General features: G+C 42.4%; 1 protein-coding gene across 5 annotated transcripts in view; it reads left to right on the top strand.

The window, feature by feature from the left end:
- The window catches only part of LOC311062080 (zinc fingers and homeoboxes protein 2-like), a 518,056-nt gene that overhangs the window by 35,326 nt on the left and 456,526 nt on the right, over positions 1-26,204 (top strand). For all 5 annotated transcript variants that reach the window (XR_014602459.1, XR_014602460.1, XM_084080858.1 and 2 more), the window contains exon 2: positions 842-1,033. The gene's annotated coding sequence lies outside the window, so the exon portion shown is untranslated. The remainder of the gene's footprint in view (positions 1-841; positions 1,034-26,204) is intronic.

Here is a 26,204-nt window from a genome sequence, read left to right on the forward strand (position 1 = left end):
TATTATAGCAGCTGTGTTTTTCAGAAAAGTGTTTTTTTAGATATTTAGATATTTGTAGAATCCCCAGAAGCAAAGATTTGATTTACAAATGTTTGCTTTAAAAAAAATAATATATATATTCAAAGATTCGTACACATTTTCACGATAAAAAAAACAAAAAGCAGATGCGTTCCCGGTCTTAATGGGCTAATACTCAGCCGCTCAGAAGTACGTTGTCACAGGCTGTCAACAAATACACCTGCTCGCCTCTCACAACCACAGTCCTAGAGCTTCTCTCTCTCTCTCTATATATCTCTCCCTCGCTCTCTCTCCATCTCTCTCGCTCTCTCTCTCTCTCTGTCTCTGTCTCCCCCCGTCTCTCTGTTTTTCAGAAGCTGTCAAGCACACTCACCTTTTCTTTATGCTCTCACTTTCTGTCTCATCTCTCTGTTCTCTCTCTTTCTGTCTCTCGCATCCATCCATCAGACAGACAGACACACTCACTCACTCACCTACCTGCATCTCTCTGTAAAACACACACACACACACACACACACACACACACACACACACACACACACACACACACACACACACACACACACACACGCACACACGCTTTCGTTCTCCATCCTACTGTACTGTACATGCCTTCACTCTCTCCTCCTTACATCTGTCAAACACTGTCTAGTACACCGCGCGCGCACGTGCTCACCTTGAATCTCTTTCTGTCTCTCTCTCTCCATCTCTCTCGCACACACGCACACTGTCACTGACAGTGTGTGACACACACACACACACACACGCACGCACAAGCCCACCACATCGTCACTGACTGTCCTCCTCCTCGCTCCCATTCCAGGTCCGCCGCCGGCGGGAGATTTCCCAGAGCGCCGCTGGCCCAACCGACCCTTCCAGAAGAGAAAGAGAGAGAGAGAGAGAGAGAGAGACACCGGAACAAACACGAGCGGGAGAGAGAGAGCGAGATTGGAGGAGAAGGAGGAAGTGGATCGCGTTGATACTTCCCGCCTCCACTCCCTGTTGCGGAAGTGCAGTGAGTACCTTAACTTATTTTAAGGACAACTTTTCTTTTTCATTCGTTTTTTTCCTTGTGAGACTCTTCATCGCCAGTGGCTCCTGCCAGCAGAAAGCTAAACCACCTGCAGTGGGATAGGCAGTGGGCTCCCCATTGTGTGCAAGCAAGTGATAACTACAGTATGCCCTCGGCTTCGCTGTGGTAGAGTAAAAAAAACAAAACAACACAAGACATGGTGGATGCACCACAAGAAGGACCGATAACTCGGCCCGTTCAAATTCAGATCTGAAAGCAAAAGGTGAGGTTTATGGTGGAGGACGGGTGAGAGAAGTCAAGAGCGAACCATCCAAGCTCGACACCGGAGACACTTAACTTCAAGGACAAATGCTACTATATGTTAAGTGTGTGGCTTTCTGAGTGGGCAATACCAGGCTAATAATAACAGTATTGTGAATTAGAGCAGTCAAGGACAACCACATTAATATGTATTTGGTCGCGGACCCCAATCGGAAAATATTTTGTGCCAGGGGACCCCTATACAAGATTTGTATACAGGTTTAAAGTGGTTGAACTGATTTTGATGCTATATAATAACACATTTTGCTGGGGACCCCTTGGAACCCCCTCAAGGAACCCCTGAAGTAAAGAATGTGTTGTCTTTGATGTGCTGGCTGGGCAGTTTTATTTTTACACCATTGCTTCTGGGGGGGCGAACCGTCTTGAAGAAGGTCCATCTGTGTGTTGCTGTTGTTGGGGTATGCCACAGTACATAACGTGGAATTGTCTGTTTGCGGCTAATCTCACAAACCACTGGACCAGTCAGCGCCGAACCCATGAGTCATTAACAAACGTAGGAAAAAATATGAACCACCTTTTGTTTTTACTTGACCAGCTTTTAACCCATTAAGACCTGAGGCAATTCTCAAATGTTTTCTAAATCCTAACAGTTTTTTTTTTTTTAAATAAAAAAAAAGTTTTCAAGATTTTTCAAAAATAGCAGATCTACAAGTTCATAGCGCGGCACTCGGTATGAGCTTGTATATCTGCTATTTTTGAATAGCCGAAGAAATCTAAAGTGACACAGATACAGACACAGGTTAACCCATTAAGACCTCTAAAAATGCTTTCTAAATCAGTAGTTCTCTAGTACTTTCCAGATGACAAAATAAATAATCCAAAATAGCAAAATGTACACTCCGTACATCTGCTGGTTTTAATGGGTTAAAGTGATATTACAGCTTGTATCATCCCGATGGGTCCAAATGGATGAACAAAACTTAAATCCTCAATGTGCTACTATAAAGACATTTGTAGCGAACCACACAAAAGGGGTGTATGTATGCGTTACGCCTCAGACTTGCAGACAGGCAGTTGCTGTGTTTGCTCGCTGTCGTTGTCTCCGCTGTAGTTCCTCAGCGCTATTCTGGCTCAGATAAATATCCCTCGTTCAGTTCAATTCTATAGTAGCGTCGTCTTCATTCACAGTGGCCAGGCAATCTGTGATGTTCTCCGTTTGCTCCAACAGAAGTCTGACAAGAATAGTGTTAACCCATGTAAGACCTGGAACGCATCTGTGTCACTTTAGATTTCTTTGGCTCTTCAAAAATAGCAGATATGCAAGCTCATAACGCGGCACCGAGTGCCGTGCTATGAGCTTGTATATCTGCTATTTTTGAAAAATCTGTTAGGATTTAGAAAACATTTTTAAGAATCGCCTCAGGTCTTAATGCATAGTGCACATTTAGTGCAGTGCAAATAAATCTGGAAGTAATCTTCACCTCGGATCATTGTAGTTTGTAATTATTAGGCTACTACTGTTTTATCTTGCGGTGGAAGCCGTGAGAGGGAGCAGGAAATGAACGGTTGTAGTTTTCATATTCAAACTGGCTACTGGCAATATGTCATGGTTTCAAACCCCTAGACTCCGTGGCGGTGGTTGAATGACATTTTGAATGAATGAAGGTTACACAGTGACTCACTCAATACTACTCGGCAAGTCTCAGTACAAAGCCCATCTGAGTCTCCCTGCTGATTGGCCAGCTCATATGGGATTTGAGCGGTACTGTATATTGGTCTGGTCGTTATTTGACGACCGATATTATTTGATTGAATGATTTTTAACCACACATATTTTTAAAAGTGTATTTATTTATTTTCCAAAAATAGCCGATCTACAAGCTCCGAATGCATTGCAACGTGAGCTTGTAAATTGACTATTTTTTTAAAAATATTTTCAATAGGGCTTAAAGTGGTATTTCACTCTGTCTATGTCTACTCTGGCTTTTGTGTGTCAGTGTTTTAGTTGCTTGATTCAATATATAGACATTTGATATTAATTTTATCAGACACGCCCCCTTACTATTCAAACGTCATTTTAACCATATTAGATTAACTGAAAACACATGTGCCTGGTTCTGGTGACATTGATATATTGTCCTTCTAATGCGTGAGGGGGCCATGTTTTTTCAATTACTTGTTTTGTTTATTTATTTATTCAAAAGAATAAAAATAAATTGTATTAAATGAAAACATTAATTGAAAAAAAAAACACGGCCCCCTCATGCATTAGAGAAAGGCAATATCAGTCACCAGAACCAAGGACGGGTGTTTTTAATGGGGTGCACACAAAAGCCAGAGTAGACATTAAAATGACACCAACATTTTAGAAAGTTAAATGTTCTCAAATAGAAACTTATTTTCAAATGAATTAGATGATAATAATACGTTTTGATAAAATGACGGTCAAAACATCGGTAATCGGAGGTCTAGGACAGCGGTTCTCAAGCTTTTCAGGTTTTGAGTTGAGGCATTACATTCTGTTTGACTCCGATATTTATCTGACTCCGATATTTATCTGTTTGTTCCACAGATATAGATATTGTGAAAATAGCCGATCTACAAGCTCACAAGGCCTCGTGCTGCGAGGTCTTGTGAGCTTGTAGATCGGCTATTTTTCTTATATTATTTGACAATTTTGGCCAATGTTTGACCAGCTTGTTGATTACTTTTGATGCAGTAATGTTTTTTTGTGTGGCATTAAAATGGTCTTAAAAGTCCTTAAATTGTCACTTCACTGTCATCTGGGGATCCCCCCCCCCCCCCAAAAAAAAAGAAAATATCATGTGGGGACCCCCATGGGGAAGGTTGAGAACCACTGGTCTAGGACTCTCCTCCAAACTTGGGATCCGCATCGGACCCAATTAAATCTGGCATGGGACGGGGCTCTTAAGTTGAGATCCTGATCTGTGTGGAAGGAAGCCATGTGTCGCTGCCGTCCCTGCATGGATTCCCAGCAGAGCCAGCTCTCTCGCATGTTGACCCTGTATGCTCTCTCTCCCTCTCAGCTTCTCTGTCTTATTATAACCCATTTAGACCGGGAAAGAATCTGTTCTTCTGCTATTTTTGAAAAATCTGCTATTTTTGAAAAATCGTGAACATTTTTGCAAATCTTTTAATATACCGTATGTATATTTTTAAAGCAAACATTTTGTAACTTAAATCTTTGCTTCTGGGAATTCTACAGTTTTTCTGAAAAAACGTATGTTGCTATATGAGTGGTTCTCAAACTTTTCCATGTCAAGGACCTCCCAAAATTGTGTAATGTATTTGGTCGCGTTGCATGCTAAAATATGTTGCTCCAGGGACCCCCAGAAGCACAGATCGGAGTACGTTTTCTTTTGTTTTAAAACATATATTCAAATATTTGCATACATTTTTCTACAAGCTTATACATCTGCTATTTTTGAATAGCCAAAGAAATCTTAAAATGACACAGAATCGTTCCCGGTCTTAATGGGTTAAAAAAAAAGGAAAAAGACGCTAGAGTGCACCCCACACTTTTGTATTCATTTTTTTTTTTACGGGCAACGTTTTTTTTTTCTCTTTCTTTTTTTGTCACATCTCTTGCAAGATGTGACAGTTCCTGGCCCAGAGGACTTTTGGAGAAGTGCTTCTTGTGTCTTGTCGCCAGTTGAATTTCCACATCCTCCAAACACACCCGCCGAGTTTGGACAAGAACCAGTTCTTCTTATCGGCTCAGAATCTGAAGTTTATTCGCCAAGAGCAATAGATGTACTGGATTTTGTCTCGTGCCAATTCACATGTACTTCATGGTCCGTTTTTTAAAGGAGCTCTTCACCCGTTTTCAACCTTATCTTATCGTAATATAATTGGGTCCTCACTAATGCTAATATGAGATGGCACCGTTTCCCGTCTATACTCGCTCTGCTGCTGGGAGCCGGGCTATGGACAGTTCTGTGGACAGTTCACTGTACGGACATGTGTGTCCACAATCCCCAAAATTGTTATTATTACTTATTATTTTATTATCTTTCATAGAAAAGTTTTATATTCGTAGTACTGATTCTTACTGTAAAGAAATGTGATGGATTCTGGTAGTTAAACGAGTCATTTCGGAGGGTTTGTATGTACGCTCAAAATAAAAAGTTTAGTCTACCGAGAGAAGCCTGTGGCATAAACACTAGTTTTTTTTTTTTTATCCCGCGATTTTTGTGACCCATTTTTTTCACCCGGTGCCAATTTCCTAAGTGATCCTGGGCACTACACCAGCGCTACACCAGCGTTAGACCAGTCCCCCACAGCCTGGGGAGGCCAGGGCCGAGCTCATGCTTCCTTCAGTGCATGAGAGCCTACTGACCTTCTTGTCACCTGACAGGGGGGAGTTTCCCTGGTAGGACGTAGCGCGTGGAAGGAACACGTTATTCCAACCAGTTCCCTTCCCCTCCATCAGGCGCCCCCGGCTGTCATGGGGGAGGCGGTATAGTGACCAGGATTACTACATGTTTTTGTGAGGGTATTAACTACCCTGGGAGATACGGGGAGAACATGCAAACTCCACACAGAACACTAGTTTTAATTGAATCGGGGTAACTTGTGTATTGTGAGCCCAGCTTTAAAACTTGGTTGTGATTGGCTAATGTGCCCAGTCCTGGAACCAGGCGTGAGTTGCAGATGCTCCGGCATCCGCACACCCACACATGGGTGACATGGGCACACAGAGATTTACTGGGGGCGGAGGCAGACCATCCCGGACTGCCGATACAAAACTTTATGGAGTCTTTGACGGCCTTCCGATGTGGCGCCCCACTGGGATCTGTCCTGGTATGGTATGACAGAGGTCCACTACACCAGTGGTTCTCAAACTTTCTCATGTCAAGGACCCCCAAATCGACACTTATTAGCCCGCGGACCCCCATTTGAAAAGATAAGCCAGGAACCCCAATAAGAGAAGGTTTTTATGGCTCTCTAGCAGTGATTCCCAACCATTTTAATTTCAAGGACCCCCAGTTTGACATGCATTGGAGGCTACGGACCCCCATTTAGTGGCATTTATATCTCTGGGACCCCAATTCATATTGTAAAATCATCAATGTTAATGTAACTCTGAGAGTGTACAAATGGAACCAAATGGACCCATTAGGGTCCATTTGGTTCCATTTGTACACTCTCAGAGTTACAGACCGACAAGGGTCCATTTGGTTCCTATCCATCATTTAGCTGGGGACCCCCTGGAACCCCCTCAAGTACCCCTGGGGGTCCCCGGACCCCACTTTGAGAACCAATGCACTACACCACTGCTACCGATACAAATGCATGCACGCGTGGATGCACACACACACACACACACACACACACACACACACACACACACACACACACACACACACACACACACACACACACACACACACACACACACACACACACACACACACACACACACACACACACACACACACTCTTCTTGAGGTGATCTGAGTGGAAGCAGAGGTCATACGGTTCGATGAGTTTTGAGTTTTTCGTGCTGAGTCAGTTTTGGATGTGAAGAGGTTTTATTAGAGGTCTGAAAGATGAGAGTCACTCTGGGAATTCAGGATGTGAGGGAGAGAGAGAGAGAGAGACGGAATGAGAGAGAGAATAAGAGAGAGGTACATGGGGCGGATTGGGAGGGAGGTAAAGAGAGAGAGTGGGGAGAGGGGTGTGTTTGTGCGTGCGTGCGTGTGTATGGGCCCATTAAAGAAGTATGCAGATCAACTACGCAGGCACTGAAAGAGATAAAAACAAAATAGGGGAGAAAAGAAAGAGACTCTGACCTTATCATTTACTGGAAAGAGAAAACTACTATAAAGCTCTGTGTGTGTGTGTGTGTGTGTGTGTGTGTGTGTGTGTGTGTGTGTGTGTGTGTGTGTGTGTGTGTGTGTGTGTGTGTGTGTGTGTGTGTGTGTGTGTGTGTGTGTGTGTGTGTGTGTGTGTGTGTGTGTGTGTGTGTGTGTGTGTGTGTGTGTGTGTGTGTGTGTGTGTGAGAACTGTGAGAAAGAGACAGGATGACAGATAAGGGTGAAGGGCAAGAGATGACGACTTTAAGTTTGTTTTAGATGCAAGAAAGACACAGAGGAGAATTATACATGTGGGCAAGCCAGAGGGAAAGGGTGGATGGACCGGAGTGGGAGAGAGAGGATACAGGAGAACTCTGTGGTTGTGTGTGTGTGTGTGTGTGTGTGTGTGTGTGGGGGGGGGAGGGGGGGGGTGTTGGCAGCATTCCTGGCGCATTGCATAGATCAGTGGTTCTCTACCTCTTCAGGCCGTGACCCCCCAAAATAATCATATTTGAACTGGGGACCCCCCACCCTGACAAGCACTTGGAATTGTAGGAGTTGAGGCATTGCATTTTGTTTGACTCGGTTCCACAGATAAATATTGTGAAAAAAGCAGATATACGAGGCGTTGTGAGCTTGTAGATCTGCTATTTTCAAAACGTTTTTAACGTTTGCCTCTTTCTTATGTTATTTTACAATTTAGCCAATGTTTGACCAGTTTTTAGAGTACCGGGTAAATAAAATATTTTGTTACTTTTGATGCAGTAATGGTCTTTTTTTCTTTTCTTTCTTTTTCATTTTTTTCTTCTTTTTTTTGGTATTAAATTAAATTGTCACTTTACTGTCATCTGGGGACCCCCCAAAATCATGTGGAGACCCCCTGGGGGTCCCGACCCACAGGTTGAGAACCACTGGACTAGAGTATAGTACGCAAGCTAACACTTGGTCCACTTTCTGTGTTCGCCAAATCTCTAGCCGATCTACAAGCTCACAATGTGTCACTTTGTGTCACGTTTTTTCATCAATTTCTATTTTTGACTGATAGAAGTCAAAAATCTATCAGATTTTTGATAGATTTTGGGGGTTCAAGTGGTTAAGAGGCCAAATACATTGATATGGATTTGATACGTACCCCATCTGTTAAAGAGAAGATTTGTGTTGTTACATATTTTTTCTTCATAATTTAAAAAAGAAAAAATCAGAAAATAGCAGATCTATGTAGGACTTCAGTGGTTAAGGTACTTTGACTTTAGCGTTAGTATCAGTATTAGTATTTTATTTGTTAATTCATTTATTTCAAAATCTACCCTTTTCTTCCTTGGCTGTTATCTCGTACAATATTATCAGTCATGTAAATCTTAGGATTCCCATAATAGTTTCATAACAAAACATTAATATTGATGAAATGCAATGTTTATAAGTAGCTAAAGTGTTCAAAAATAAGTGGTCCACTCCTCAGTGGTGTTTTTATGCACTCTCAGAGAGACCCTTACAGGCAATTTCAACCAGACAGACGGGTTATGGACGTGTCATGCTATTTCATTGTTTACAAAAACTGATACACGTTGCTACGACATGTTGCACCATAGTCTTGGAGATACCAGGGAGGAAAGAGACGGAGAGACAAGGACAGAGCGAGTCTGACAATAGTTAAGGGCATGTAAGAGGACAAATAAATCAAGCTACAGTAGCGTATTCATTTGTTGTGCGAGAGAGAGAGAGAGAGAGAGAGAGAGAGAGAGAGAGAGAGAGAGAGAGAGAGAGAGAGAGAGAGAGAGAGAGAGAGAGAGAGAGAGAGAGAGAGAGAGAGAGAGAGAGAGAGAGAGAGAGAGAGAGAGAGAGAGAGAGAGAGAGAGAGAGAGAGAGAGAGAGAGAGAGAGAGAGAGAGAGAGAGAGAGAGAGAGAGAGAGAGAGAGAGAGAGAGAGAGAGAGAGAGAGAGAGAGAGAGAATCCAAATGGGAGAATGAGAACCTTTCGAAACAAGAGTTATGAGGTGTTGTACAATGAAAACATTAAATTCATAGAAATAAAATAGAAAGTAAAATAAAAAAATAAATCAGAGAAGGCACACACACACACACACAATATATAAAACAAAGTGCTTACGAAGAAAGTGAGTTTTTAACCCACTGACGGTATTTTTAATTCCAGAAGAGAGGGGGCCACAACTGCATAAGGTAACCCTTCATTTTTAACCTAGATTTCAGGACAGCCTGTGACCTGTGGGATCTCACTCTGTCAAGGGGGACACGATATGTAAAGTGGGAGAAGCTCATCATGGCATATAGCGCTTTATAAGTGATTATATGATCATTTTCATAATCATCACTGGTCTAATGTGTGACCTCCTGTACGTAGATTTTTTTTTGTTGGGGGGGGGGTCCCAAGATGACAGTGAAGTGACAATTTAAGGACTTTTAAGACCTATTAATACCTGAAAAAAAATACCATTACTGCATCATAACTAATCAACAAACTAAAAACTGGTCAACCATTGGCCAAATTGTCACATTATATAAGAAAGAGTCAAACATTGTGAAAATAGTCGATCTACAAGCTTGTTGTGAGCTTGTAGATCTGCTATTTTCACAATATTTATCAGAGGAACCTAGTCAAACTAAATTGAATGCCTCAACTCCTACATTCCAAGTGCTTATCAGGGTGGGGGGTTCCCAGTTCAAATTGATTATTTTGGGGGGTCACCGCCTGAAAAGGTTGAGAACCACTGGGTTACTGTAGTGCTTAAACCCTACGTACTGTATGTACCTCACTGGGTTCCGCCATGGGGGTCTATACTGTACTTGGTCCCCTCCTGTTCTCCCACAACACAAAATCTCCTTTCTGAAAACAGCAAATGTATAAGCCCACAATGCAACACACTGCTATTTTCTTTTTTTTTTAGAGGAGATACATAGCTAATCATCAATATCCACAGAAACACTTATCTGACAAATACTGTAGGAGGCAACCCAATCGAGGGCAGTCCCACTTAAACCCAGCCATTAAAGCCTACACACAGGGAGAATAAAGTGGTCAGTCGTGTCAAAAGCTGCACTTAGGTCAAGCAGCAATAGAACGGAACACTCCACAGCATCAGCAGGCATTAGGATGTTATTTGAAACCCTGAGAAGAGCAGTTTCAGTACTGTGCCTCAGACAAAAAAAAGGAAAAACCCGACTGGAACCTATCAATGATATCATTGTTGTCCACGGCAGGCGTGTAGGAGTTGCTTACAAAACGACTTCCTCCAAAACCTCGGAGATGAAAGGCCGTTTCTTTGGGATATAAGTCTATAGTTACTGGAAAGTAATGGGTCAGGGCATGGTTTTTAAAAGAGTGTTATGTTTAATGTAATCAGGCGTACGGCCAGAGCTAAGGGAGCTGTTCACAATGGAGAGTATCTCTGGACCTACGCAGCCAAAAACCTCTTTAACAAGAGAGGTTGGAATCCTGTCAAGAGGACTAGAGGAGGGATGCATTTTGGAGACAATGGCTGTGAGTTTCTTCCAAAGAAATTTGGGCTAAACTGGCTCAATAGAGAAACGGGGGCCAGACAGTCAACCCTAGGGATACAGGAAGGCGATATTTCAGACCTTATGTCAGTGAACTTATTCACAAAGAATGATAGAAACAAACAACCAGAACAGGGGGAGGAGCAGGGTTCACCAATCTATCAGTTGTGCTTAACAAAGCTCTGGGCTTTTTTTTACTATTACAGTGATTCAAGTTAGAAAAATAGGCAATTCTCGCCTCTCCGTTTTTTTGGGTAAAAGATTAAATGGTTCCTTTGATGTAAAGTGAACCTCAGCCTTAGTGTTTACCCACTTATAAACTTTCCTCTCTTTTAAGACGTATCAATTGCTTTTGGGCAGAAACCCTCTATCTCCATATTTCATATCTTGCTGTACAACAGTGTTGCTCAAAAGTAGCGAAATTAGCCGATCTACAAGTTCACAACACAATGTGATGCGACGCGCTGTGAGCTTGTGGATGTGCTATTGTTGCTATTTTGGAAAATACATTTGACAGTGAAAGTGCTTAAGTGTGTCTGTGGGTTTTTATAAATATTGAACCTATAAAAAGTATTAACAAGGACTAAATAATAACTAACATTGGATGAATTTGAATACAGGTTCTTTTCCCCATTCATTTTCCCTAAAAAGTAACCGTTTTGGACGTACAAGGTTTCCACAAGGACACTGACGATTTGTTATAAAGGGGCCTCTATGGGGAGATAGAGAGAGCCTGACAGAGAGAGAGAGGGAGAGATAGAGAGACAACCGCAGTAGTGAGTGAGCTGTGATTCAGTGTTACGTTTGTTTGGTGAAATGTGAGTGGCGTAGTTGCACTGAATTCACTGGAACCACTGGTGGAGGTATGAGCTACGTGGGAGCATGAGTCATCCTGACACACACACACACACACACACACACACACACACACACACACACACACACACACACACACACACACACACACACACACACACAAGAGAAAGAGATAAAACATAACGTCTCTGTCGGGGTGGAAACCTGATATGTCCAAAAGGGTTACTTTTCAGGATTCAAATTTGAAAATGGCAAACGCGCCTCGTTTCGAGCTTGTAGATCTGCCATACTTTTGTGTGTTGACGCTGTAGTATGATCAAGTATGGCACTAATTTACGAAAAACACAAACAGTTAGAATAAGGAGATAAGAGGTTTCTGCCCGACAGCAACGATATGACAAAGACCTTCACACAGAGAAATAGATATCCACATTATCCAGCCACACAAACAACCACACACATACGCGCACAAACATAATGAAAAGACTGACTGATTGATTGACTGACTGACGCAAACACACACTTTCTCGATCACACTAATAGTAACTTACAAACACACAGGCGGTGTGTGGATATGGGTAGGCACACGCACACTTAACTCACATGCACACAGACGGACTGTCGTCACAGACAGATGGATACAAAGGTAGACACAGATACAACAAATAGTGAAAACATGTCGTGTGTTGTGAGCTTATGAATCTGCTATTTTTGCCAAATGTTCCCCTATTTTCGCTGAATGTTCACCTACATTCCCAGAATAGGGACGCTATGGTTCATGTGGTTAACATGTGCTCTGCGCGCGCGCACACACACACACACACACACACACACACACACACACACACACACACACACACACACCTGTGGAGGAGGCGTGCGTGGGCCGTGTGTGTGGTTTAGTCAGAAGGCAAGGCCAAGATACAAAGCTTCAGTGTTAACTGTAAACCCTTTACAGACATCGCCTCGCCGTGAACCATCACTACAGTTCATGGAATTCTTTCTTCTCTTTTTCACTCTTCATTTTTATCCACCACACCTGCATGGAAGATGCCGCGGTTAGTGGCGGTTTGCCACAGCGGCCCCCAGCACGCAGTGCAGCGCAGACACATGCTATAAAACATCAAGTGATTCATCTGTTTTGGTTGCGCTGGTTTCAATTCCTTCTTTTTTTGTTTTGCCTTCTCTCTTGACAATATATTTTTAAGCGTGGGTGTGTTGTGTGTTGTGTTTTTTTTTTTGTTCTAACCCACACAAATTTAGGAATACATTTTTTAAATGTTTGTGGATCTTTGGCTCTTGATCCCCCCCAAAAAAACAAATCATTGAACCTTCCTTTATCATACTGTAACTAATTCTGTGATTTTCTTTTCTTTCTTTATATTTGTTTTTAGGGTTCTAGATGAAAGGGGGAACTCATTCTGATGATGATGTTTGATCATGAAAGACTTTATTAGGGCTGGAAATGTATTATTATTTTAATAATCTTTTGTTTAGCTTTTTGATCATGTGATCTAAGTGATTAATTCAGACCATAAAAAAGATGGCGAAATGCTGCAATATAAGTATAATATGATAAATAGATCTGAACCCTGCAGTCAAAAACTACTTTTCATTTTAGAATTTGGAACAAAAACAAACATTTTGGTGCAGTTGTAAAAAAAAAGTCTTCTACTGTAGTAGATGGACGACTAAAATGAATTCATACATTTGGGTGTTCGTTTGAAACGTGCTTTGTGAAGATGTGAACGTTTTTTTTCACACTTCTCATCGGAAGGTCTGAGTGGAAATCAACGATCAAGGCTCTTTGCCCGGCATAGAATTCAGATTAAGATGACTTTATTATGCATCACATTCACAACATGAAGCAAAATCATCTTTGGCAAGCGTCCACAAACACAGACAAAATACAAGCTCACATAGAAAGACAAGAATTCATTAAGAGGGTAAAACAAAGCCCTGCTAGCGGCCTCTAGAGGCTGCTGCTCCTTACACCCAACCAGAACAAAGTGGTATGATGAAACACACACACACACACACACACACACACACACACACACACACACACACACACACACACACACACACACACACTCTTATATGTTCAATGAAAGAAAGGGCATAGGGTCACCGAAATCAGTACGGTTAACCCATCAAGACCTGAGGCTGATTCTACTAATGTCTTCTAAATGGTTGTGGTTCTCAAATGTTTTTCATGTCAAGGACCCCCAAAATTATATGTATTTGGCTGCCGACCCGCATCTCTAAATATTTTGTACCAGGGACACCCAGAAGCAAAGATTTGAGTTAAGATTTGAGTAAAGAAAATATATATATACATATATTCAAAGATTTGCAAAATGTTTCACGATTTGAAAAAAATGGCAGATCTACAAGCTCATAGCACAAAGTGACGTGCTATGAGCTTGTATATCTGCTATTTTTGAATAGCCAAAGTATAAACCCCCACTTGTATGCAAGTGGAAATTCTGGCCTATACCGGTGGTGCTAGGGGAAAGTTCACAGGGTCAACAAAATCAGTAGGGTTCATCCAGAGACGGCGTGAACGTGCTCGGCAAGTTATATGGCAATACGCCCATGGGCGTATATGGCAATACGCCCATCAATGTTGTATGGCAGTGGTTCCCAAACGGTTTCCCCAGGGGGGTCCTCACATGATTTTGGGGCTGTCCCCAGATGATTAGCAAAATGTGCAACATTATTTTCTCACTCAACAGTAAACAATCCAACATACAGTATAAGTGTATACAGGGTATCTATATGCACCTTTCTAATTTCCAAATTAACGTAAGAAAGAGGCAAATCATGTGAAAATAGACGATCTACAAGCTCACAACGCCTCGCAGTTGTGGGCTTGTGGTTGGGCTATTTTCACAATATTTGTCTGTGGTACCGAGTCAAACTAAATGTAATCCCTACAATTCCAAGTGCTTGTCAGGGTGGGGGGTCCCCAGTTGACATATGATTCTTTTGGGGGGGTTCGCAGGCTGAAAAGTTTTGGAACCCTAACCAAAATCAGTAGGGTTCTTCCTCTGAAAAGCATGATGGTTTACAGCAAATTTCACATCAGTCCAGCGAGTCGTATTCAGGATGTAACACACTCCATTCATTATTTTAACCACTTAAAGTGTAGTTCACCCAGAAAATCTATCAATTACACACCCCATGAAGCCTTGAATTCATGGAGATTTTTTAGTTTCTGTCGCATTCCTAAGCCATTAATTTGATGACCGGCGGAGTCTCCGGTAGGAGACATTAGCATCTTTCCGCAGGTCATCAAATTATTGGCTTAGGAATGCGACAGAAACAAAAAAATCTCCATGAATTCAAGGCTTCATGAGGTGTGTAATTGATATAAAATAAGTAATTTTTTGGGTGAACTACTCCTTTAAACCCTATGTATTTCTGTTGACCAGGGACCCCAGGGGTCCATTCTTGGCCCCCCCCCCCCCCCCCATTTGCTTCTACACCAAATCTATCTCTTCTATTAAAATTCAGATGATAGCATTTGATTCTCTTTCATACAGTATACAAATCAAATTTTGGCCGCTTGGTTTTAAATTCAAGATGGAAGAAATAATTATTTTTGACAGAACAACACAGAATAAATAAATTACACTTGTTATAAACCGAGCAGGTATTACTGGTCTTCAACATGAAATAAAAATCACTTCTGCAGATTCCAGAATCCAATTTCACGTCTGTTGCTGTCTATTGCAGCAACACAAAACTGTTCACAAAACTGTCATCTGTGGCGTCTCACCCTTACTGTGAGAGTTGACACTGGGAACTAGCTGCCAGTCCATTTAAGTCAGGTTGGTGGCTGCTGGTGGCAATTCTCAGAGGGAACATGGTGGTCTTCTATCACTGTTGATTGGTACTTTGACTTGAATGCCTTCAGCAGAATAACAGACGCGCGTGGTGCGAATGGAACACGCTACCTTCATGGCTACTGTCAATGTCACATCTTTCGTATTCAGTGTGTTCCCACACACAGCGCTTGCTGGTGAATGATGTAGCCTAATGCAGTGCTTTTTAGTGGGGGGGGGGGGGGGGGGGGGTGCTGCCAGTGGGCACCGGGGAGAGGTGGGGGGTGGGAATTGGAAAGGAGAGGAAAATGAAGGGGAAAAAAATAATAATGTGACTTGTTGTGAGTTTGTGGATTGACTTTTTTTGTTTTTCGCAATAAGGGAGCTGCAGCCAGAGGCTATGACTATTTAGGGGTCCTTGGCATGGACACGTTTTGGAGCCCCTGATGTAGCCTAATGATAGTGGAAAAAACGGGGAGCAATCTGAGCTTTGTGTGGGAATGGCCCATCATGGCTCGGTGGTCATTATGGAACAGAGGAGTTTTTGGCGACAGCCCATGAACCCCACAGAAAATGTCCTCACCTCTTGTGTCCTTTTTAAATGACAAAATCGTGAGCAACTCCTCTCCTGCAAACACGACAGGAGGCTCAAGTGGCCATCTTAACTTTTGTGAAAAGACTAGTCTGGCTGGTTTAGATTTCAATTCCTTCACCTTTCTTTTTTCCTCAGTTCGCTGTCAGCTGGAAAAGTCATGGATTTGTGCTTTTGTCAGAAAGTGTCGCTCCAAGTTCCCTTTATTTGTCATCGCTGTACAGGTGTTGCGGTTGGAGACAAATACGTTTTCCATTCCACATGACTAAAACATTATTCTGTGCATGGGAATGGCATGACTTTTGTCTCTTGGCTTTTTTTCCCCCACAAACTCTTTCTCAATACTGTTTTCTTGTCTCATTGCTGTGGTTGAATGGTAGTAGTACCCTAGACAATACGAAAGCATGTTTTCGTCTGTTTTTTCAAATAGTTTCGCGTTCGACCAAAAAAGCCCCTCTGGATCGACTGGTCGATCGTACAGACATGGTTGCCCACCCCTTGGGCTAGCTGTTTGATAAAAAGCACGTCTTACAAGGGGTAGGATATATTTCTGGGCTTCACTATTGATATTAAACACTACTTTTAGAGTTACTGTATTCTGCAGATAGAAATGCCTATATTTTTCTGTTACGGAGTCAGATATTTTTAGAAAACTTAACAGTGTGGTGTGGGAAACGTACATCCCTAGAGCATCGTTGGGATTCAATCCTACATCTGCCTGTGTTTTCTTTTGTTCCTGTTATTTACTGAGACAGATTTGATGGAAAGCCTCAGGAAGTGAGAGGGATTAGGTCCCTTTATTTAACCACTTAACCACATGAACCCTATCATCCCTATTCTGGGGGCGAACTTTCAGCGAAAATATAGCAAATCTACCAGCTCACAACGGGTCGCGACACGTTGTGAGCTTGTATGACCAGGGGGGGTCCCCACATGATTTTGGGGGGGTCCCCACATGACAATAATGTGACAATTTAAGGAATTTAAGACTGTTAAAAAAAATAGATCTAAAGTAATCAACAAACTATACTATACAAACTGGTCAAACATTGGCCAATTTGTCAAATAATTTAAGAAAGAGGAAAACATTTTGAAAATAGACGATCTACAAGCTCACAACGCCTCGCAATGCGAGGCGTTGTGAGCTTTTCACAATATTTATCTGTGGAACCGAGTCAAACTAAATGTAATGCCTCAACTCCTACTTCCAAGTGCTTGTCAGGGTACGGGGTCCCCCGTTCAAATATGATTATTTTGGAGGGTCCCCAGTTTAAATATGATTATTTTGGGTTATTTTCGTGGCTCCCCAGTTCAAATATGATTATTTTGGAGGGTCCCCAGTTTGAATATGATTATTTTCGGTTATTTTCGGGGCTCCCCAGTTCAAATATGATTATTTTGGGTTATTTTGGAGGGTCCCCAGTTCAAATATGATTTATTTTTGCGTTATTTTGGGGCGTCCCCAGTTCAAATATAATTATTTTGGGGGGTCACGGCCTTAAAAGGTTGAAAACCACTTGTATAGAGCCCTGGGGGGACAACGCTCAACCAAGTATATAGCGCTCAAGTGATTAAACCCTACATAGGGCACAACAACAAACACGTTGCGACGCCACATGCCCAAAAAGTATGGACGCCAGATTGCAAGTGGTTACGTCTTAGGAAGTATACCTAACTAGTGTGGATGATGGTGAGCTGCGAACTGCTCTTATAAATCTCACTGCGCCGTCCTACGCTGCGCTGTGCTGGAGTACCAATCAATCGTAGTAGGCCGAGGTAAGAAAGAATAATTCTCGACTCTGCACGGCTGATTCCCAGGGTGGACGGTTGCCATTGTGAGTGAGACAGTTTAGTGAGAAGCGCGGTGCGTTAAACTGGTTGATTTAGTCCCCCGCTGAGAGGCAATCTGTTCCAACCAACAGTAAAGTCAGCCACTCCGTCAGTTTGATATGAAAACACAGCCTGCCGCCAGTGCAGAAATATGGGCTTGTGGATAATGAGAGACGCTGATAAGCCACACATTTGTTCATTTGTGCCAGCGAGATTAAAATAATTAATTAATAAATGAAAACAACGGGCTTTTTACATGAACACCACCTCACATTTTGTGAAAGGGCAGCCAATAGTCGCCACTTTCTCTCTTTTCATTGTGTTCTTGTGTCCTTTTACTTTATCCCATTAAAACCGGGAAAGCGTCTGTGTCATTTTAGATTTTAGCGTTGGCTATTCAAAAATAGCAGACCTACAAGCTCACAGCGCTTCACTTCGTGCCGCGCTGTGAGCTTGCAGATCTGCTATTTTTGAAAAACATGAAAATGTGTGCAAATCTTTGAATATATATATTTTTTAAAGGATTTTTTTTTTAACTCAAACCTTTGCTTCTGGGGGTCCCTGGAAGAAAATATTTTAAGACGGGGGTTCGACGGCCAAATACATATAATTTTGGGGGTCCTTGACGTGAAAACGTTTGAGAACCACTGATATAGCAACATAGGTTTTTCAGACAACTGTTAGAATTTAGAGGACATTTTTGGAATTGGCCTCAGGTATTAAAGGGTTATTTGACACACAGACCCAAGGACAGTTACCCCCCCCCCCCCCCCCCCCCACACACACACAGTTCCTCGTGTGTATTGGAGCCACAGGGCAGCAGCAGCAGTGTATCAGCAAAAAAGTGTGTGATGTTCCACAACGACTGCATCAGAATCGCAACACTGCAGCAGAGTAGTACTAGGGGCATGTGGTGGAAGAAGAAGAAGTACACACATGTTTTACTTGAGTAAAAGTATCAATACTGCAATGCAGAGATATACTCTGTTACAAGTAGAAGTCCCGTATTAAAAATGCACTTGAGTAAAAAAAGTATCGGCATATCATTATACTCAAAGTACCACAGGTAAAAGTAGTCATTGTGTGCAGAATGTCCAATTTCACAAGTTCAAAATGCCTAATTTTTTTTTTAAATAGCCGATCTAGATCTGCTATTTTCAAATGGCCGAAAGATAGGCCTATATACGTCTGAAATGGTTAGAGTGTTCTGTAATAATATACAAAATCTACAAAGTAACTAACGTTTTCAAATAATTGTTGTGGAGTAAAAGTAAAAGTATTGACAATTGGAAAAGTAAACCTATACCTCAAAATTGTACTGAAGTACAGTGCTTGTAGTAAATGTACTTAGTTACTATCCACCCCAGCGTAGTAGGGGCCCATTGCGGCGCATGGATGATGAAAGGGCTAATGTCAACAATGCCACCTGCGTCTGTGCAGCGTACTACATTATACCTCGCATTAGTACAGCAGGAGTTTCACAGTGATTCCTCACGGGACGGTACTGTAGGAGCACAGCGAGCGAACCGACGGCGGGGGTAGATTCTACCAGGGATACACGATGTGCTCACAACACTGCTCAGGGTTTACACACTTACTGGTGTTTGTTTGTCTGCAGTGGTGTAAAGTAACTAAGTACATGTAATCAAGTACTGTACTTAAATAAAAAAAATTTAGGTATTTTTACCTAGTGGAGTTATTCCCATTTTCAATACTTTTACTACTTCTCCACTACACCTCAGAGGCAAATATTATACTTTTACTCCATTGCAACTAACATTTTTTTTCTACTAGTTACTTTTTAGATTTTGATTATTATTACAAAACATACATTAACCACTTCAGCCCTATATACATTTCGGCCATTTGAAAATAGCAGATCTACAAGCTCACAATGCGTCGCGATGTGATGCATCGTGAGCTTGTAGATTTTATACATTTGAAAAACGTGAAATGGGACATTCTGCATAATGACTACTTTCTACTTTTGGTACTTTAAGTACATTTTTATACAAATACTATTGTACTTTTACTCAAGTAAATGTTGAATTCCAGACTTTTACTTAATATTTCTACATTGCAGTATTGATACTTTTACTTAAACATTTTGAGTACTCTTTCCACCACTGTTTGTTTGTGTGCGAGAGAGGCTCCGGCTCTGTTCCTCTGCATCCTCCCTGCATTATAACAAAGGGGGATGTTTTCTTCTTCCCAAACTGTTTCCCACGGGACCGCATGCAACGACGGCGCCGTATGTCGTACCCGTACCGCTACGCGGGAGGGAGGAGCCGCACTGCTGCTGTTGTACATCTGCATGGGCTCGTTCCATTCTCTCTGTGAAGCTAATGGCCGTTACTCTGTATTTACCTTGCAACGTACTGTAACATTATTTCCAAAATAATGCTCCGTGGGAAGTGGGCCGGGGGGGAGGAGGGGGGGGTTGGGTGGGCGGACAAGGAGAAGGCACTGTGGCGTGGCCAACATGGGACGTGCGAATTATACTTGCTGATTAACTTGCGCCTGGTAACGCGTAAATGAGCGATGTGATGCTTCTGTGAGGCAATTCTCGTCTCTGAGGCAATCTGTGCGCGTCCTGCATTAGTGTTATTTCTGTAGTGTATACTTTGATTTAAAGGAGACACACCATGAATTTAAAAAAAATATTTCATATTTAATATCATATGGTGTATGTCCCTCAAACCATTTTCAAAAGGTTTGAGCCTAAATCAACACTCAGATATACTCATCCCAAGTCAATTCTCTCAGGCTTATAAAGCACTTTCAGCTGCAATACCAAAACGTCCTGTTGGGCAGAGGGGTGCTGTACTGCGGTACTGAGCAATTCTGTCTGTCAAAATACATGGGCAGAAAGTTTCGTGATGTAAGCAAACTTGCCATTCTGAGATGGCCTGTTTAGACACGCCCATTCTGAAAATCTCTGAAATGAGAATGAATGACTGAATGTTAAAAAAAATATTTTTTGGGGTACAAGAGACACTGGGGAGCCCAAAAAATACCAAAAAAATAAAAGAAAGTGAAATTCATGGTGTGTCTCCTTTAAAAAGCTTGTCGATCTGCTATTTTCCTGCAAAAGCTTTCCCCACATCGGATACGGATGCTGGGGTTTAAAGTGGTTAACCACTTGAACCCTACAGTCCCTTTTCTGGCACGTCATCATAGTAGACAAAGCTCACACAGAATCAAATGTATCACACAGAATCAGACTTAGAGAGGAAAAAAAGGAGGGGGGATCATAGAGCTCTTGGGGGTCAATGAAGTATATATATACTGTTTGTTTGTTTGATTGATTGATTGATTGATTGATTGATTGAATACTTTATTAGTCAGAAATTTAAACAGCACGAGATGAAAGGATAACACAAAAAAGTTCTGGGGACTTACTTGTTTGCATAGTGGTCCTATCTAAGGTTTAAGTGGTTGAACGAATAATTTGATTTAATGGAGAAATAAAAAAGCATGCTAACAAGTTACTAATTAGCACAGGTGAACTTTGAGGGCTTCATAAGAAGAAAATCGTGTTTTTATTTACATCCAATCTGCTTCTTTTTGTGAGGGGGTGTACTAGTCTGTGTAAATAATGGAAAGACCTCATGAAAATGTATTTGCGGCAGGCAGCTCTGCTCTTTCCTGTACAGATGTTGGTCTCTCTCTCTCTCTCTCTCTCCCTGCATCTGTCCCTGAGACGTACGTGCACAGAGCATGGGGTTTGGTTGGGCGGAGGGCAAATCTACACTGACAGCAAGCGGAGCAAAACATGCAAAATAAATAGAACTGCCTCAATAGCCACATCTGCGCTGTGTTAGATTTGCTGATTCTTCTGTAGGGCAAATGAGACTTAGCAGCCATCTATTCTACATTAATTCCGCATGATCTTCTCTGCGGCACCTTGTGATGTGTGCGTGTGCGTTTGTGTGTGTGCGTGCGTGTGTATCTGTGTAATGTGGGTGTTTGCGCTTGTGTGCACGTGGTGATTCGTATTAATGTAGTGTGTGTGTTTGTGCTTGCATGCATGTATGTGGCAATTCGTATTAATGTGGTCTCTGTTTGTGTGTGTGTGTGTGTGTGTGTGTGTGTGTGTGTGTGTGTGTGTGTGTGTGTGTGTGTGTGTGTGTGTGTGTGTGTGTCTGTGCTTGCGTGCATGGTTATGTGCATGTATGTGGTGATTCGTATTAATGTGGTGTGTGTGCGTATATTTGCATGTACTGTGTGTGTGTGTGTGTGTGTGTGTGTGTGTGTGTGTGTGTGTACCACTAGTGGCATTGACAATCACAGTATGTGAATAGTAGCACATGTACAGTATCATAGGTACATCTGTGCAATATTATGTCTGTACTGTGAGAGAAGAGTGTGTGTGTGTCTGTGTGTGTGTGTGTGTGTGTGTGTGTGTGTGTGCGTGTGCGTGTGTGCGTGTGTGTGTGCGTGCGTGCGTGTGTGTGTGTGTGTGTGCGCGTGTGCGCGTTAATTCCAGCAGTGGCAATAACACATAACAGGATGTCGAACACTACATCTGTATAATATTAAGCCATGTTCAATTTGTTTCAGCAAGCCTAGTAAGTATCTATTCATCCTGTAGTATTAGTAGTACTGCAAGATCTAAGCAAGTGTTTGTGTATTGCATGTATGCAAAGCATGTGTGTGCGTGCGTGCGTGCGCGCATATAAAGGCAGCATGTGAAAAGTACAACTGCTTTAACTATTAGCACCGCTCGCTTCTGCCAGATACTTTCAAGCAGTGTGACTTGGCACTATTTAGCCTGTTTTAATGCGCGCACACATGTCCAGCTTGCGCGCGTGTGTACTTGCATACCTGCATGTGTGATCATGGCGCTTGTGTGCACCAGCCGTCATCAGTGGAAGCAAACTTGGGATAAATGAGGCCGCATGTTACTGTAATCATTGCAGTGAAATGCTGCAGAGGAAATGTCTCTACATGGGACACGTGGTGTTATTAGAGCGGAACGTCCCCGTTTGGTTTGTTTTGACGTAAACATTTCCTCTTGTGTGTGTGTGTGAGGCAGATGCTGCTTCCTGCGTATCCCTCCCGCGTTAATAACCACAAGGACTGCTAAAGCGCTTCCATGTGTCGGCTCGTATGTGGAGGGCGTGGTGGTGGAGTGGGCTTGGTTTGGTAGATATGCTGATAGCTTTTAGTTAGAACCTTTTATTTCACCAGTAAAACATACATTGAAAGGAGTCTCTTTTACAAAGGATGCACTTCCCAAGATGCAGGATATTTCACAAGTTCCATCAGTGTTGATTTTGACAACATTTTGATTTAGTCTTAGTCACTGTCTTTTGTCCATATTTTAGTCATCTGAAATGTTTTAGTTTCTGTCTAGTTTTAGTCGACTATATTATAGGCGACTAAATCTACAGTTGATTTAGTCGACTATAATGTATTATGGCGGGCCTTGATGGCACCGTAATGGCTGATTTTACACTTGGTTGCATGCTAAAAATAGCCGATCTACAAGCTCACAACGTGTCGCAGCGCGACGCGTTGTGAGCTTGTAGATCTGCTGTTTTCAGAGTGCAGCACCCGAGCGCAACCAAGCATGAAATGACTTAGTTCTACTGGATCTCTTCTCCACTAGTCCCTCCCTGACACTTTTGGCAAAATTGTCAATATATGTAGTCATCATAGCTTAGTTTTTATTTCGTTGTTATTTAGTTTTCGTCAGTGAAAAAAGTTAGTCAACGAACATTTTTTTGTCATAGCTTTAGTCGACAAAATCAATACTGAATTAATTCCATGGAAAGCACAGCACAAACCACAAAAAAACAGGCTGACTACTAGTGATGAGCGGGTCGACCCGTAACCCGCGGGACCCGCGGGTCAACCCGCGGCGCCGGTGGGTCGAGTCAGAATTTCAGAGGCAATTATGCGGGCTGTGGGTGAGCGGGTCAGCCGCTCTCACACGCAAAAAAAATAAAATGATCACATGCTCTTGTTTTGTCTTTATTCCTAATAAGAATAAGAATAATAACAATAAAACAGTTTGAATACACTTGGGGATTATTTTCTAACCATGATTTGGTTAGAAAATGAGCGAGGCGGGTTGAGGCGGGTTGGGTTCCGTCGCGGGGCGGGGCGGGTCATGAAAAAACCCGACTCGCTCATCACTACTGACTACAGTAACCACTCCAACTGAAGTCCCTTACAATTAACAATCATAATGGATTAAAAACATACCTACGCTGAGGCACAAATCAATTTACCTCTAACTAGACACCAGAGGTACACACGGTGAAATCCTCTGTGTTCATTTATCCATTAGTCCTCCGAGAGAGAGAGAGCTCAGAGAGTAAACACACCATTCATTCAGTCCATTTGGTTCCATTTATGCTCTCTATGAGTTAAAAAGCAAGCTTTGAGTCTCGTTTTGAGTCTGTGGGCTCTTTGTCAGGTCAAACCCTGTCAGTTTGTACCAAAACACGTTGTCATTTCAAATGTATTGGAGCATGATGTGCACTGCGCAGGTTTTTTATTCTTTTTCATTACTCTCTCAAGAGTTAACGCACAGTATCGTTATTATCATTTATCGTGATAAAAAAAACGCTCACAATAATCGTATCACGGAGATTTTAATTGATCGTGAAATTGTCATACATCAGGATGAATTCACTTTTGTTGAGCTGCAAATTCAGTACCGCTTATACCCTCTGTACTAGATAAAACAGACCTGTAAAGAGCACATTTTGTACCCTCTTATTTCACTCTACACAAATCGATTCGCCTCAAAAATAGCAGATCTACAAGAGCTTGTAGATCGGCTATTTTTGGCTAACGTCCCCCCCCCCCAACCCCCAGAATAGGGATGCTGGGGGTTCAATTGGATTATCGCGATACTATCGTCAATCTCAATCGTTTTTGCCACAATAATCGTGACATGTAATTTTCACATCGTCCCATCCCCTACTCAGTGTTTTCGTGTAGGTGTGGACCCAAGTGTACAGTACATGTTCTTGTGTGTGTGTGTGTGTGTGTGTGTGTGTGTGTGTGTGTGTGTGTGTGTGTGTACCTACCTATCTCAAAGCTCTCACATAAAGGCTATGTGTTCTACTTCTAAGTAGTTCTCGAGGCCATAACCCCTCTCTCTCTCTCTCTCTCTCTCGCTCTCTCGCTCTCTCGCTCTCTCGCTCTCTCTCTTTCTCTCTCTCTGTGTGTTGGGCTAGTATGACAAGATGTTGTGAGGGATTCCTCTGTGGACTTCGTCTGCTTGTGTGGGTTTGTGTGAGTAAAGAGTGAGAGTGAGAGGTTTCTACGGCTCAGAGGAGTGGCTGACTGTGAAGGCTTTAGCAGAAATGAATGGCATGTTAAGCAACAACAACAGCTACAAGTTATACTGGGGACCAGTACTACTACTACTCACTCACACGTCAGTGTATTAGTCTAGCCGCCAAGCGTTTGGTGTGTGTGTGTGTGTGTGTGTGTGTGTGTGTGTGTGTGTGTGTGTGTGTGTGTGTGTGTGTGTGTGTGTGTGTGTGTGTGTGTGTGTGTGTGTGTGTGTGTGTGTGTGTGTGTGTGTGTGTGTGTGTGTGTGTGTGTGTGTGCGTGCGTGCGTGCGTGCGTGCGCGCGCGCGTGCGGTGGTGGAAACTGATTTTTACTTAAGTAAAAGTATCAATACTGCAATGTAGAAATACTCTGTTACAAGTCAAATTCCGGTAATAAAAAATGTACATGAGTACAAAGGTATTGGCATCAAAATATATGTATATATCATTATTCAGAATGTCCTGTTTCACAAGTGTATGTTTTGTAATAATAATTCCAATCTACATACAAAGTAACTAGTAAACTAAAGTGTTCAAATAATTATAGTGAAGTAAAAAGTACAATATTTGCCTCTGAGATGTAGTGTATTGAAAATTGGAAATACTCCAGTAAAGTAAAAGTATCTCAAAAGTGTACGTAAGTACAGTACAGTTACTTTCCACCACTCTGTGTCCTCCCTCCTCTGTCCTCCAGCCATGACCAGGGAGTATATGGAAGAGGGAGAGGTCACACAGCACACGTTCTACAGTAGGCACTGGGCAGTAGTGATGAGCGGGTCGACCGTAACCCGTGGGACCCGCGGGTCAACCCACGTGCGGGTGGGTCGAGTCAGAATTTCAGAGGCAATTATGCGGGCTGTGGGTGGGCGGGTCAGCCGCTCTCACACGCAAAAAAATAAAATGATCACATGCTCTTGTTTTGTCTTTATTCCTAATAAGAATAAGAATAATAACAATAAAACAGTTTGAATACACTTGGGGATTATTTTCTAACCATGATTTTACAGAATTCAAAAAAAATCGCGGGTCGCGGGGCGGGTTGAGCCATAGATTTATATATGGGTTCGCGGGGCAGGTTGAGGCGGGTTGGGTTCCGTCGCGGGGCGGGGCGGGTCATGAAAAAACCCGACCCGCTCATCACTACTGGGCAGCCAAACTGGAGCTGGAAGTTTGAAGGAATGCATTCAAGTCAATGAG

The sequence above is a fragment of the Gymnoscopelus microlampas genome (assembly GCF_963454915.1).
Source record: "Gymnoscopelus microlampas genome assembly, chromosome: 15".
In the NCBI taxonomy this organism is placed as follows: domain Eukaryota; kingdom Metazoa; phylum Chordata; class Actinopteri; order Myctophiformes; family Myctophidae; genus Gymnoscopelus; species Gymnoscopelus microlampas.